The sequence below is a fragment of the Silene latifolia genome, chromosome 3 (assembly GCF_048544455.1).
Source record: "Silene latifolia isolate original U9 population chromosome 3, ASM4854445v1, whole genome shotgun sequence".
Classification (NCBI taxonomy): domain Eukaryota; kingdom Viridiplantae; phylum Streptophyta; class Magnoliopsida; order Caryophyllales; family Caryophyllaceae; genus Silene; species Silene latifolia.
Window position 1 is genome coordinate 46,008,630 of NC_133528.1, and position 15,792 is coordinate 46,024,421.

General features: G+C 40.7%; 1 non-coding gene across 1 annotated transcript; it reads right to left on the bottom strand.

The window, feature by feature from the left end:
* Positions 1-13,112: 13,112 nt before the first annotated feature.
* Positions 13,113-13,218, bottom strand: LOC141650308 (small nucleolar RNA R71). The gene has a single exon (XR_012546349.1). It is a non-coding gene; the product is annotated as a small nucleolar RNA R71 (small nucleolar RNA).
* Between the last annotated feature and the right edge of the window lie 2,574 nt (positions 13,219-15,792).

The window sequence follows — 15,792 nt, forward strand, 5'->3', positions numbered from 1 at the left end:
TATTGTATGTTGTTTGGTTTTCAAGTTGGATGTATCATATGCCTTATCTATGATTGACTACGCCTGTTTTGAATGTTAGTCTCATGTCTGAGTGCTTGCATCAAATGGTTATATTTATGATGTTCTAATATATTCTTGTATATCTGTGTTTCGATATTTTGTGGCTGGGAGAACCTTGAGTTACTCCTCACTGACTGTGGCGTTCATGTTTACATGAATGACAGGTTGTGAAGACGCTTACGTGGGGAAGACGTGTGGGCAAGCGAGAACTAAACCCTTGGACCTTAGTTTGTTAGTTTAGAAACCCTTTATTTGTTTATTCGTGGGATATCTTTTCCCCGCCTTCTAGACTGGGTTGTAATAACCTAAGTTTGTCTATTGTAGTACTTGTTTCATGTCATTAGTGGCACCCGCGTGCTATTCTTTAACTAGTGATTTTAAAATTTTTTAAAATATCACAAATTTCTGCTTTAATTTGATAGTTATATTTTCCGCTTTATCGCGGGGTGTCACAACTTTTGTGCTAATTTGAAGAACGAGACTTGAATAATCGTCATTGTTTTGACAATATTCGATGTCGGGTTCGGTTTTGAAAGCTTGACATGAATAGTTTTGAAAATGATTATGAACTAATTGTTTTAAGTTCATTTGTTTGTAATTAGTCAACGTTCATCATCGTACTCGGTGATGCGTGTCTAAAATATGATGTTTCACACTTTATTCTACACGCATTTCAGAGCTCAAATGTGCAATATATGCCATTATTTCCCTATTTTCCTCTACTTTCGTGTTTTTGTCTATTATTGCAGAAATATGAAGAATTGAGCGGGAATAAGCCGAATCCATCCCTAAGTACTTAGCATTGCATTTGACATGGAGTATTGACTCGAGGAATGAGCTTGGTGCGCGTTTCAAGGCCTAAAGATAGCAAAAGCAAGGGTGCGTACGAGTTTAACAAGCAAAGAAGCATTTCACGATATTGCAGCCTCGTTCAGATGGCTATATCTCGAGTTCTAGAGCAGATAATCGAGTGATTCCAATTGGAGGTGAAAGCTTATCCTCTTAGCTTTCCAACGCCGTGTAGAACGCCTGATTTGACCAAGTAACGAAGAAATGGCAGCTGTTTTAAGATCGGTGCGCGCTGCGAGAATCGTCGAATGCAGTGCAGACAAGCACCCTTGGTCGATCGATCGATGACCTTGGTCGATCGACTGGAGCACGATTATCGAAGCTACTGTACAGCGGAGGTTGGTCGATCGACTGACCTGTGTGGTCTATCGACTGCTATTTTAATCTGACGCACATTAAAGACGAGATTAGAAGCCCAATTGTGATTAGGTTTTCGAGTAGGGTTTTACGTGACTCTCTTATTTAAACGTAACCCCTGCCTACCTTTTATGAATCATTCATTAGCTTAGAATAGACAGTTCCTATTATACATTCATTATTCGTAGTTTAGAATAAAGCTCGCATCTTATTTACTTTCGGATTCATCTTGTTCCCTTGCCTCGGTAATTCTACTCTTTAATTCCAGTATTGTTTTTATTCGCTTCAGTAGTATCAATTCTTGCTAGATAGAATCCCAAAGCCAATTTAAACGTTTCATGTTAATTGTTTGTTTAGTTATTTTAGTTATGAAATCATTTGCTTATTTCGTCAATTCTACTGTTGTTGTTATCACCGTTATGTCTAGCTAAATCAACCCCGCTAAGATGTAGAGGATCTATGGCGTAGATGGCAATTAGAATAGGTGACCTCGCATTAGGGCTTGGTCGATCGACTGACTTATCTAGTCGGTCGATCGAGCGATTGGTCGATCGATTGGGGTAGTTTGGTCGATCGATCGACTTCGCGTCTGGATTTGCTTTGTTTGTTTCGTTAAGTGCTTTATCTTTCAATGAGACCGAGAGGAGACTTGATAGATGCTTAAACTTGACCATCCCATAGATCGAGAGATAGGAATGGACAATAATTAACGAATTAAAACGACTAAATTGCTAAGATCGAGAGATAACGTGATTTAGTTTGCATTAGGAATCATAAATCAAGAACGAGAGTTAGTATTAATGAGACTTAGGGAATAGTAGCATAGGCCGAGAGGTAGTTACTATTTGACATGGACCGAGAGGACTTGTTTTCCCCATCCTTCGCGACCGTATTTCGAGACTTACCTAGACTTATGTGCCATCGAAGCTGTAGTGAACCGACCGTCTTAGCATTTCTTTTATCATTGTTTATCGTTCTTATTTACTTTTATTTGTTTATTTATTTTATGTTTTTAGACTTAGTTATAATTCATATCAAACCCCCCTCCTTTGTTACAATTAGTGAAATAAAAAGCAACTAAAATCTCCCTACCTCCCTGTGGTTCGACCCTGTTACCACTAGCCTAGGTTAGTTTTAATAGGTATTATAAATATTATTTTTGGTACTCACAACGACGGGTATCAAATTTTGGCGCCGTTGCAGGGGAGGCAGCGCTAGTTTTAGTTGTTCTTTATTTTAGTCTTTTTTTTTTCGCCTCAAGGGAAGGCGAGTACCTTGAGGCGGTTCTTACCTTCTTCTTTAGTGTTGTTTATCTGCAGCACTTCAGAAAGATCCACACATGTTCCATTCTCAGGAGCAGCAGGATCCATTTTGTGGGAGATGCGGCGGAGCGGGACACACATCTGATGCATGCGGGCAACCTAAGGAGAAGATGTTTGCTTTTCATCAACTTCAGCTCGACAATTCGTATAATTACGCCCCTACTTCACCGCATCAACCATATGAGCCTCCAAATGAAGCCCCACCACCATCCACTCCGTCACAAAGAAGAGTTGAAAAACGAAGTTGCAGAGTTGACGAGTCTAGTCTGTTGCTTATGGTGGAGGTACGGAAAAGCAATGCGGCGAATCAGGTCCTAATCGCGAAGCTGATATCTCATATTGCAACATTGGATCAAAATGCATTTGAGATACCAAGTCGGTTTCACTCTCGAATCAGCGTATTGAGACCGTACATGCAATGACGCCGAGGAGCGGGTCTGCTCTCGATGAACCCGAGAAAGCTGGCTGGAAAAGGGAAGAAGAAAAAGGGCGAGAAAAAGACGATCGCGATAATCACGGTCGATCGATCGACATACCCGATCGATCGACCGATCCGCAACATACAAAGACTCATCGTTCTGTAGAAGTCGGTCGATCGATCGACATGCATGGTCGATCGGCGACGACGCGTTGTAGGTGAGTCTTTTCGTCCTCCAATGCCAGACAACTTGAGGGATCACTTATTTCGGGGTACGGCAACTCCGAATTCATTGAGGCAAGACCCGAGTACTGATGGGTCAGTCTCGGTTCCCAAGTATGACCCGATGTCGATTAATGGGTCATATCTGAGACGGTCTGAGGAAGGTTCGAGCTTCAACAAAGAGAAGGTGGTGGATTTTCAGCCTAAATCCACTGATGCCGGTATAAGAGACCTAGAGGAGAGGGCTAAGCTACTTCGATGCCCCATATCCGAAAGGCTAGTACCAACGAAGGATGAGGTATATTTTGAAAAATTTAAAAATGTCATTCATGGTCTTAATGTGCAAGTACCTTTTCTTGAGTTGGTAAATCAAGTTCCCGCTTACATGAAATTCATGAAGCAGCTTTTAAATAAAAAGCGGAAACTTGATAGGGTCGAGTCTGTTAATTTAACTGAAGAATCTAGCTCTTATTTGACTCACACTGCTCCACACAAGTTAGCTGACCCGGGTAGCTTTTCTGTCCCTTGTAATATTGGTACCTTCTCAATTGAGAAGGCATTATGTGATTTAGGGGCTAGTATTAGTGTCATGCCTTTAAGTCTTGCTAGAAAATTGAAATTGACTAGGTTTGCAGTTACTAGCATGACGATACAGATGGCTGATCGTTCTGCGGTCCAGCCTATAGGAGTCTTAGAAGACATTCCTGTGCAAATAGGAAAGTTTTTCTTCCCTATTGACTTCGTTGTACTAGATATACCCGAGGATGCTCATATTCCTATCATTTTGGGTAGACCTTTTTTCGCACACTTTCTTTGGTGCGATTATTGATGTTGGCTCAGGGACACTAACCTTTAAGGTGGGGAAGCAGTCCATTAGTTTTGCCCAGACTTATAGGAAGAAAGATGCTATGTGTCCTGTCACTTGTAATGCGATTTCTACTCGTAAGTCTTATGTTGTAATTACTGACGCTCCTCCTTCATTACCTGTGCCTATTCCTGTTATGACACCTCCGCCCCAGATTGGGAGCAATATGGAGGACAATTCTCTTATTTTAGATATTGCAGGATCGGTTTGGGGAAGGAAGAATCGCTGATCGCTCCAGCTGAGAAGGAGCCCATTGTTCAGAGAGGCGGTCTGGGTTGTCTGAGCTATGCAACTGACGAGGAGCCTGACGAGGAGCCCAAGAAGAAGGAGTCAGTCAAAATTTCGGAGTCAGATCTCGAGTGTGAGAAGCTAGATGATGGCCATGCTTGGGAAGATGCTAGAGATGATCCATTGAGCATCCCAGTTGGAGTAGAGTGGAGCCCAGCTTCTGAGATGAGCACTGCGGAAGCTACTTCATGTAGACAGAAGCCTTGGTCGGAGATTTTCCGCAGTTTCCGTTGATCTATGCGTTTCTTAGACCCTTTTAAAGACTATTTATTGCTTTTAGACTATTTATCGTTTTTCGTGTGCGCGAGACTTCACTTTTATTTGTGTTTGCTTAAGATTTAAGACCTTTAGACTGTTACTTTGGGTTTTGCGCAATTTTGGGCGCGGTAGTTTGTGCGTTTGCAGGTTTATAGACCATATTAGCTCAAGTTCTCGAGCTAATTGAAGAAATCGAAAGTTCTGACAAGTTTTCGATCGATCGATCGCCCCTGGTCGATCGATCGCCTACCCTGGTCGATCGATCGAGGTGCGACTTCCAGGAGCTTCGTTCTGTTCATTCCGGTCGATCGATCGCTCTATGGTCGATCGACCGTTGTCGTCTTCTTGACTGTTCACGACCTTTCCCTGCTTTGTGTTTGGTCGATTTATGAGTCAAGGGAGTATTCCCTTCACTTTATTCTCCGCTTAATTTCTGATTTCTTCTGTTTTTATTTTTGCACATAATTGCCGCTTCATTATTGTTTTCTCGATTTTACACGCTGTATCTTTTGTTTGTCTTTTCAGGTACCTATTGGTAGCACTGCTGGCTACTGAAACCTCCTAGCTCACGCTGGTTTGGGGAGGTTTCCTTTTTGCTGCGCTTAAAGTCTTGTGAGTTCCCGATTTCCACTTCATGTCTTGTTTGTTTAATTTAACGCAAATTCCCATTTCTCATTTCTTCTATACATGATTTTGCACAATGGGGACATTGTGCGATTTGGTTTGGGGAAGGGTTTTGCGTCGCATATCATTTGCTTGCATTCACGTTTACATTTCAGTTTGCATTTGTTTATTTCATTTCCCTTATATATACAAAATTCAAAAAAATTGAAAAATTTCAAAAATTTCCATACAATGCACGTTTATTTTAGCATATAGGTCGAGTCGAAACGGTAGTATTTCTATGATGACATTGCATTTTCATCTGTTTATGCCTAAGCCTTGCTAGATTAACATGTTATTAGTAGAATCATATATGCATAGTCTACGAGTGTTCGTTAAATTTCTTGCTGAACTTGATAACTTGATTTAGATTTTTGGCAAACTACATCATTTTCTGAGGTTTAGAGCCTTATAACTGGTGACATTCATGACCAGTTTATCTAGGATTGTGATTAGTACTCCTTATGAGACATGTTACATAAATGTGCATAAATATGAACTTAATCTGCTTAATACCTGTATGCATTCGGTTTGTGGTTTGTTGACACATGTGGTAGAGGTTTCCCTTTTCTTATTTTGCCCATGAACCCCTCATAGCCAAATTTAGCCTCTTTTGTCCCATAAACTACAGTCTAAAATTAGCCTACCTTATCCGAGCTAGTACTTGTATTTTTGGGAATATTTTATTGCGATTTGGTTATAAGCTCATTTTGAGATGATGTTGGGAAGATGAAGGAAAAAGGAAAGAAAGAAAAAAATAGAATTGAAAAGAAAAAAAAAAAGGAGAAGGAAAATGATTCAAAAAAAAAGAAAGAAAAGAAAAAAGAGACGAGTACTGTAGAAGCTGGTCGATCGACTGCTCCCTATGGTCGATCGACGGCATCCCGAAAAAGAAAAAAAAAATCGAAAAAATCACATGTTTCAATTATTACGATTTGGTGATTTTCACTCCCATGTTCTCATTTATATTCTTTGGGGAGTTAACTTTTATGGAGGTTGTGAGCTTTGTGCCTTGAATTGGCACCGTCTTGTATCATTTACATTGAGTTTGAAGTTGGGATTCGCTTATAGTTTGGATTGAAGTTACTAGCTTGGCTTATTACTCCTCATATCCAAATTCTTTTTAGCCCCTTCTTACCCATTACCTCACATATCCATATTTACCTCGGCATGTGTCATGGTCATTTGTTTGGTTGGAATGCATATGTACGGTTGTAGAGATTATTTTCATATTAGATTGCAGGCATGTTCTTATAGGTCGTAGTTAGGTGAGAGTCACTACAAAATTACTTCTTTCTATCCTATACATTATTCACCTCTGCTTATTTGAGTGATTTGAGCGACCCGTGAGAGTCCAATTTGATAAGTCTCTACAGTTGACGGTTCAGCATGTCTTTGACGACTCCATAACTCGTTTGCATGATTCACGTCACTAGTTGATTGTTGGCTATGCATTAAACTGGTTTAGGCTTTACAGTTGACAATTCGCTCTGAGATTGAACTCGTTCCATTAGGTCATTAGATCGAGTCTAGTTCTTGCTTGGGGACAAGCAAGGATTGGTTTGGGGAGATTTGATGCGTGTCTAAAATATGATGTTTCACACTTTATTCTACACGCATTTCAGAGCTCAAATGTGCAATATATGCCATTATTTCCCTATTTTCCTCTACTTTCGTGTTTTTGTCTATTATTGCAGAAATATGAAGAATTGAGCGGGAATAAGCCGAATCCATCCCTAAGTACTTAGCATTGCATTTGACATGGAGTATTGACTCGAGGAATGAGCTTGGTGCGCGTTTCAAGGCCTAAAGATAGCAAAAGCAAGGGTGCGTACGAGTTTAACAAGCAAAGAAGCATTTCACGATATTGCAGCCTCGTTCAGATGGCTATATCTCGAGTTCTAGAGCAGATAATCGAGTGATTTCAATTGGAGGTGAAATATTATCCTCTTAGCTTTCCAACGCCGCGTAGAACGCCTGATTTGACCAAGTAACGAAGAAATGGCAGCTGTTTTAAGATCGGTGCGCGCTGCAGAATCGTCGAATGCAGTGCAGTATAAAGCACCCTTGGTCGATCGATCGATGACCTTGGTCGATCGACCGGAGCACGATTATTAGAAGCTACTGTACAGCGGAGGTTGGTCGATCGATCGACTGTGTGGTCTATCGATTGCTATTTTAATCTGACGCACATTAAAGACGAGATTAGAAGCCCAATTGTGATTAGGTTTTCGAGTAGGGTTTTACGTGACTCTCTTATTTAAACGTAACCCCTGCCTACCTTTTATGAATCATTCATTAGCTTAGAATAGACAGTTCCTATTATACATTCATTATTCGTAGTTTAGAATAAAGCTCGCATCTTATTTACTTTCGGATTCATCTTGTTCCCTTGCCTCGGTAATTCTACTCTTTAATTCTAGTATTGTTTTTATTCGCTTGATAGTATCAATTCTTGCTAGATAGAATCCCAAAGCCAATTTAAACGTTTCATGTTAATTGTTTGTTTAGTTATTTTAGTTATGAAATCATTTGCTTATTTCGTCAATTCTACTGTTGTTGTTATCACCGTTATGTCTAGCTAAATCAACCCCGCTAAGATGTAGAGGATCTATGGCGTAGATGGCAATTAGAATAGGTGACCTCGCATTAGGGCTTGGTCGATCGACTGGCTTATCTAGTCGGTCGACTGAGCCGGTTGGTCGATCGACTGGGGTAGCTGGTCGATCGACTGACTTCGCGTCTGGATTTGCTTTGTTTGTGTCGTTAAGTGCTTTATCTTTCAATGAGACCGAGAGGAGACTTGATAGATGCTTAAACTTGACCATCCCATAGATCGAGAGATAGGAATGGACAATAATTAACGAATTAAAACGACTAAATTGCTAAGATCGAGAGATAACGTGATTTAGTTTGCATTAGGAATCATAAATCAAGAACGAGAGTTAGTATTAATGAGACTTAGGGAATAGTAGCATAGGCCGAGAGGTAGTTACTATTTGACATGGACCGAGAGGACTTGTTTTCCCCATCCTTCGCGACCGTATTTCGAGACTTACCTAGACTTATGTGCCATCGAAGCTGTAGTGAACCGACCGTCTTAGCATTTCTTTTATCATTGTTTATCGTTCTTATTTACTTTTATTTGTTTATTTATTTTATGTTTTTAGACTTAGTTATAATTCATATCAAACCCCCCCTCACTGTTACAATTAGACTGAAATAAAAAGCAACTAAAATCTCCCTACCTCCCTGTGGTTCGACCCTGTTACCACTAGCCTAGGTTAGTTTTAATAGGTATTATAAATATTATTTTTGGTACTCACAACGACGGGTATCACTCGGGTTAAAATCCGACATGGTATGTAGAACCAAGGTTGATTTTGTGTTGGTGACTAATACACTTGTGTTGAAAATGTAAAGAAATGAGAAAGGCTTTAAAATACCCTTTAAAATGTAAAGAAATGAAATAAAAGGTTTTAAAATACCTTTTATAATGTAATTAACCAAATATTATCAACGAAACACGGATTAAACCGTCATGGTATTAGGAACCAAGGATGATTAATGTTTCATGGTTAAAAACTTGCAACAACAACAACAGCATCAGAGCCTTAATCCCAAAATGATTTGGGGTCGGCTGACATGAATCATCCTTTCGAACCGTCCATGGGTGAACGCACGCCTCAAAATGCGAATAAAAAAAGGGAAGATGAAAAACAAAAAAGGGAGAACGAAAATTTAATGGAAAGTCAAGGTGAACTTAGGGGTTTTAAAATCGAATTCCGTCTTTCTTTTATAAAAACTTAAAATTTAAATCGAGAGAAAAGATTAAAACGATTTTTAAAAACCGAAATAGAGTTAAGGATCCGGAATGAACCAGGTAAATTCTATAAGAAAGTGGTTGTTGAAAAAGTGTGAAGTAAAGGACGGAAAAATAAATAAATTAATTTCTTTAAATTAAATAAATAAAAAAACACTAAATCTGTCAAAAAACATCAAATACTAAAAATCCACATGTATCCTTTCCCTCCATTGTGCCCTCTCCGTCACCATACTCTCCTCAAGCCCCAGAACTCTCATATCGTGCTCTATCACTCTCAACCATGTCTGTCTCGGTCTTCCTCTGCCTCTAGGGACCTTTTCTGTTCTCCAAGTCTCCAGCCTCCTAACCGGTGCGTCCATAGGTCTCCTTCTCACATGGCCAAACCAACTTAGTCGGTTTTCCATCATCTTGTCCTCTATTGGCGCCACTTTTACCTTTTCCCTAATAACCTCATTCCTTAACCGATCTTTCCTTGTATGTCCGCACATCCACCTCAACATGCGCATCTCCGCCACACTTATCTTTTGAATGTGACAATGTTTCACGGCCTAACACTCGGAGCCGTAAAGTAGGGCAGGCCTAATTGCCGTGCGATAAAATTTTCCCTTTAATCTTTGGGGCATATCTTTATCGCATAGAAACCCTGAAGCACTCTTCCATTTCAACCATCCCGCTTTAATTCTGTGAGCCACATCTCCGTCTAACTCCCCATCTTTTTGAATAATAGATCCTAAATATCTGAAGAAATCCGAACCCTCAACAACATTCCCATCGAAAATAATACTCCCCGCCTCTGTCGATCTCAACCCCGCCATCTTAGTGAACTGACACCTCAAATACTCAGTCTTACTCCTGCTCAGCCTGAACCCACGAGTCTCTAAAGTCTGCCTCCACAATTCCAACTTTCTTTCCACCCCCTCTTTTGTCTCATCAATCAACACAATATCATCAGCAAACATCATACACCAAGGGATGTCGTCCTGAATATCCCTTGTCAACTCATCCATAACTATAGCAAAGAGAAAAGGACTAAGTGCGGAACCTTGATGCACCCCGATGGTAATAGGAAATTCTTCCGTTCTCCCAACATTAGTGAGAACACTTACACTAGCCCCCTCATACATGTCCTTTATGAGGTCAATATATTTTCGCGACACACCTTTTCTTGCCAAAGCCCACCAAAGTACTTCTCTTGGTACCCTATCATATGCCTTTTCCAAGTCAATAAAAACCATATGCAAATCCTTCTTCTTGTCCCGATGGTATTCCATCAACTGTCTCATGATAAAAATCGCATCCATAGTCGATCTCTCGGGCATAAATCCAAATTGGTTTTCCGAGATGTCTACATATCTCCTAAGCCTTTGCTCGATTACCCGCTCCCATAACTTCATTGTATGACTCATAAGTTTAATTCCCCGATAATTGGAACACTCTTGGACATCACCTTTGTTCTTGTACAAAGGGACAAGAAAAATGATTTGAAATATTTGAAATGGTAAAAACCGATTACAAATATGAAATAAAAATAAAAGAGAGGAAGAGACCAAACACGGTTTGGATTTAAGGTGAGGGGGTGCTTTAAGCGCGAGCCTACTTGCTACGTAATTAGCCCCTGCCTCAACCAAAAATCCGGTTTTGGCTCATTCATCCCATATTTGGACCATGTTATGCATGATTTAGCATGTTATAGTCATGAAACAAATGAAAAACATGATAGAAGATTTTTACACCCTCATACTTACATGTTAGGCTTGAGATGAGAAATCGACGAAAGTGTATCAACTTGTTTGGCCGGAAAACTCGGTTTGAAAACCATTTTAGCAAGTAAAAGAGTGTTTTTTAGGTTTAATGATTGATACATGCAATTTATATAGACGTTTTAGCTTCTTATTGCACGCATTTTTATGCCATTTTCATTGCTTTGTATTGCAAAATGTCCCGAATTGGCTACTTTGGTTTGTTTTATCTTAATTGCAGAAATGGACTTAAAAGTAGTGGAATCGTGCCTTAGTCGTCCCACTTTGCATGCATTATAAGGAGACGGAGAATTAGAGCAGGAGTCATACCTCGGGAAGCATGAAGGAAGGTCTTAGAGAGCTAACAAGACGAAGTCAAGCTTTTTTCAGTGGAAGACACTCGATCGAGGAGATTTGATGGTCGATCGAGTGGTTTGGTAGCTGCAGATGGTCGATCGAGTGGTTCCTGAGCTCGATCGAAATGGGCTGAATTGGGAGTGTTCGATCGAGAGCTGCTTTTGCTCGATCGAACGGTTTTGCTGGAGAAGTGCTCGGTCGAGAGGAATAAAAAGCGTCGATCGAGTAACTAGCTATAGTACACGGGTTAATTAATCCGTGTTTAGGTTTATCTTTTCTTAATTTTCGCTTCCCTATATAAGGGAAGTCGTCATTAGGTCATAATTACGTTTTACATAACTCTTTACACTCTTAAATCTCTGCTGCTACTTTGCTCTTAATTACGGTTGCTACTTATTCTTTACGCCGGATTTGCTTGATTGTAATCTTTCTCGACTCTTAATCTCAATCTAATCTTTTGCCTGCTTTAATTATTGTTCTCTTTATTTCATTGTCTCTTAATTGCTTTTGTTATTATTGCTAGTATTACAATTCATCATTTAATTCTCCCTATTATGTCTTCTCTTAGCATGTTTATGTTTATTGTTGTTGATTGCATCTATAACATGAGTAGCAATCTCCTTTTATGTTAGGATTAGGGGAGCCATGGTAGTAAAGTGACGATGTTGTAAATAGGCTAGACGATTAATTGTGAGAACCTGTCACCATAGCAATATAACTATAACATGTTTAGTTGAGTACACGCTTCTAAATAACTTTAATCTGGTTAATTGCGTTCCTGGATCGGAAGATTGGAATGAACAGACCTGCTATGAACAGTAGACTACCTAATGAGGATGGAAGTTAAGTTAGTAGTAATCTAGGGTGGATAGCGAACCGGAAGGACCTTTCCCTTGCCCTTCTCACAGTAGATTGTCTAGACTATTTATGACCGAGTCGATAAACTGCCATGGTGAACCGAAATCCTGACATATCTCTTTTATCTGATCGCATATCTTTTATTTTCTCGCTTTATTGCTCTTATCTTTACTTCTCTTGACCTTTGCCTTCAGTAGTTTAGTAAACAAACATAAAACCCCCCAATTGTGACTCGATAGACGGACTTACAGATAGATACTTAGCCTCCCTGTGGAGATCGACCCTACTTACTGCTAGCTTCTGTTAGTTGTACTTAGGTAATTATTTTTGGTACCTGACGACCGTATCAAATTTTGGCGCCGTTGCCGGGGAGGCAATAGCCTATTTGTCTGTTTTTGTGTCGTATATCTTTCTTGGTCTCAGGGAATTTTTATTCCTTGAGACAGTTCTCACATATTTTCTCCAGTGCTGTTTATGCCCAGGTCTAACAGGTCAGAGTTAGTTCCGGCTGATCCTGAACCAGAAAGGACCTTTCGCATTAGACAAAGACTGCAGAGAAAGATTCAAAAGGAAGCCTTGAGTACTTTTGAACCAGAGTTAGAACATTTTTTATTTGAAGAAGACAAATCTATTTCTGCCGTAAGTCCAGTGAAAATGCCTAATATCGCGAGTCACTCAGAGCCCACAGTTGCCTCAATCCCTAAAGGTTTCAAGCTTGCGACCGAGGATGACAATACTTTTGACATCCGACCGTCCTATATCAATCTGGTCGAACAGAACCTGTTCCGAGGTGTGGCGGGTGAAGATCCGCATAAACATATGGAAGTTTTCACTGATTATTGCTCTACCATTCCCGCTACTAAGGGAGTAACCCAGGATAAGATTAATGAGGTTCTATTTCTTTTTTCTTTGACCGATGGAGCCCGTGAATGGCTCAGAGACCTTGATAGAACCGCAGCCGGTATTACTGACTGGGAGAGTTTGGCCCTTGCTTTTTATAAAAGGTATTTTCCTCCACAACGCACTAATTAGCTGAGAGGGAAAATTACAAGTTTCAAGCAGACACCGGATGAAAACTTGTATGAAGCTTGGTGCCGTTTCAAGAAGTTGGTGAGGTCTCTTCCTCATCATGGTTTTGATCAGTGGTTCTTATGCAACCAGTTCTATAATGGGTTGTATGATGACCACCGTGCTATCTTGGACGCCTCATCCAATGGGCGATTTCAGAAGAACAATGATGATGACAAGGGATGGGGTATTATAGAAGAAATGACTACCCATTGTGCCGAGTATGGGAATCTGAGACGAGGTATTCGGACAGTTAATTCTATTGACAACAGTGCAGTTGTGGCTCAGCTGGAAGCCATGAATGCCCGTTTTGACAAATTAGAGTTTCAACATGCTGGTGATCAACAGATGGTTCACTTGTGGACTAGACAAGAAACCATTTCATGTGAGAGGTGCGGTATTAATGACGGTCACACTGCTGTTGACTGTCTTACTGAGAAGGAGCAAGTGCTTGCCTTTCAGCAATATAGGCAAAGTGGCTCCTATTATAACAATCAGAGTGGAGTCCATCCCAACATGGGATGGACCAGTCAGAATGTGTTGAATCCTACCCCTCCACCGCAGCAGCAACAACCTTATGTCCCTCCTCACAAAGCTCAATAAGGCTTTCAAAAGCCTCCATCCTTCCTACCTCCGCAACAAGGTGCTTCTTCTAGTGGGGTAAGTGAGATGACTGAGTTGAAGTCAATGATACAATCGTTGACTGTCCAATTTCAAAGGAGTGAACAATAAAAAGATGCGGCGATTAAGTCACTCGAGTCTCAAATTGCTCAACTTGCCACTAACCAATCTACAAGGATGCCGGGTCATTTACCGTCTCAACCCGATAAGAATCAACATGGGACGATTAATCTGATAAATTTGCGAAGCGGTCTCTCTTATGAAGGACCCAAAATGTCAACTGGTGAAGACATATCAGACCCGAGACCTGTTGTTGCTGAGAGTGAACAGTTGCCAGTGGACGAAACAATGCTGAATCCAAGGAAAATACTCGATCGACTCATTTCTGGTGGTCGATCGAGAGGAAATGCAGGAAATAGTACTCGATCGAGTGAAGCTGGAGTTCGACCGAGTACAGATGATAATCAAGACTTCGATCGAGAGGAGGAAATGCTTCGATCGAATGAAATGGCTAAGGAATATGCTCGATCGAGTGAATTCATATCTCGATCGAGTAATGCTGATAAAGAAGATTTCGATCGAGCTGTTGATGATGCTCGATCGAATAAAATTGTTGCTGAAAGACCTCGATCGAGAGGAAAAAATGATCGATCGAGCAGAAATATTGATGATCCTGTCGAGACATTGGCAGAAAGAAACAAAGGGTTAGAAATTCCTATCACGGTTCCCTTTCCAAGGCGATTGCAGAATAATAAGGCCAACCAACAGTTCGGGAAATTTGCTGAAATCCTGAAGAACCTTCATGTCAACGTTCCTTTCGCCGAACTGCTTACCCAGGTACCCTCTTACATGAAGTTCATGAAAGATATTTTATCGCGTAAGAGACATATAAGTGACCATGAAATGGTGGCTTTAACTGAAGTGGGGTCCGCCTTAGTTCAGAATAAGACACCACCCAAACAATCAGACCCGACTAGCTTTTCAATTCCTTGTCATATAGGGACCCACTTAATTGACAATGCGGTTTATGACTTAGGAGCTAGCGTGAGTGTCTTACCTCTGTCTCTTGCTAAGAGACTGGGTTTGACCAAGTTTAATTGTACCAACATGACCGTTCAGATGGCCGACCGTAGTATGTCACGGCCACTAGGTGTCTTAGAGGACATACCTGTGAAAATCGGGAGATTCTTTATTCCCGTTGACTTTGTGGTCTTAGACATACCCGAAGACTCTTATACCCCTATTATTTTAGGGCGACCATTCTTATTTACTGCTCGCCCAGTAATTTATGTCGGGGGAAGACCCTTACATTCCAGGTAGGAGATGAGGAGCTGACATTTTATCAGTCCAAAGCTCGTAGGGCCCCTATGCAAGTTCAACCTTGCAATGCCCTACCCTCTATTGACCTAGACTTAGGCCCTGTATCTGAGAATATTGAATATTGTGCTGCTATAGTAACCCCTCCGTCTAAAACTGAGAGCAAATAGGAGGACCATTTGTTTTGTTTCCCTTGCTGTAGGTACAGACAGAGTGGGTACTGGAGATGCTGTCGGTCATGGTACAGTAAAGGTCAAATTAAGTGATGGGAATGCCGCCAATGAAGATAGGAATGCAAAAGGAAAGAAGAAAGTGAAGGCGTATGTGGACGAAAACTATTCTCCTTCCATCAGTTCAAGTTCAAGCTCATGGCGATCAAAGAGGATGGTCCACGATGCTGAAGGGACCTCCTCCAGTCAGAAGCCCTCTTTTGGGCTACTACGGTGTTTTGGAAGATGAGCGGGGAATGCCCCGTTGTAAAACTTTGTAATTTTGAATTTCTGTTAGACATTTTAATTGCATTTTAGACTGTTAGACTATAGCGTAGTTCGTTTTAGCGAAAAACCGAATATAGACTGTATATTTTGTGAATTTGGTATTTGCAGGAAGTATTTCTACGTGTTTCTATGCAGGTTTGGGGAAGATTTATCGCATTAGGACGCGTGCCAAAGGAAAACACCTCGATCGAGTACTTTTTGTACTCG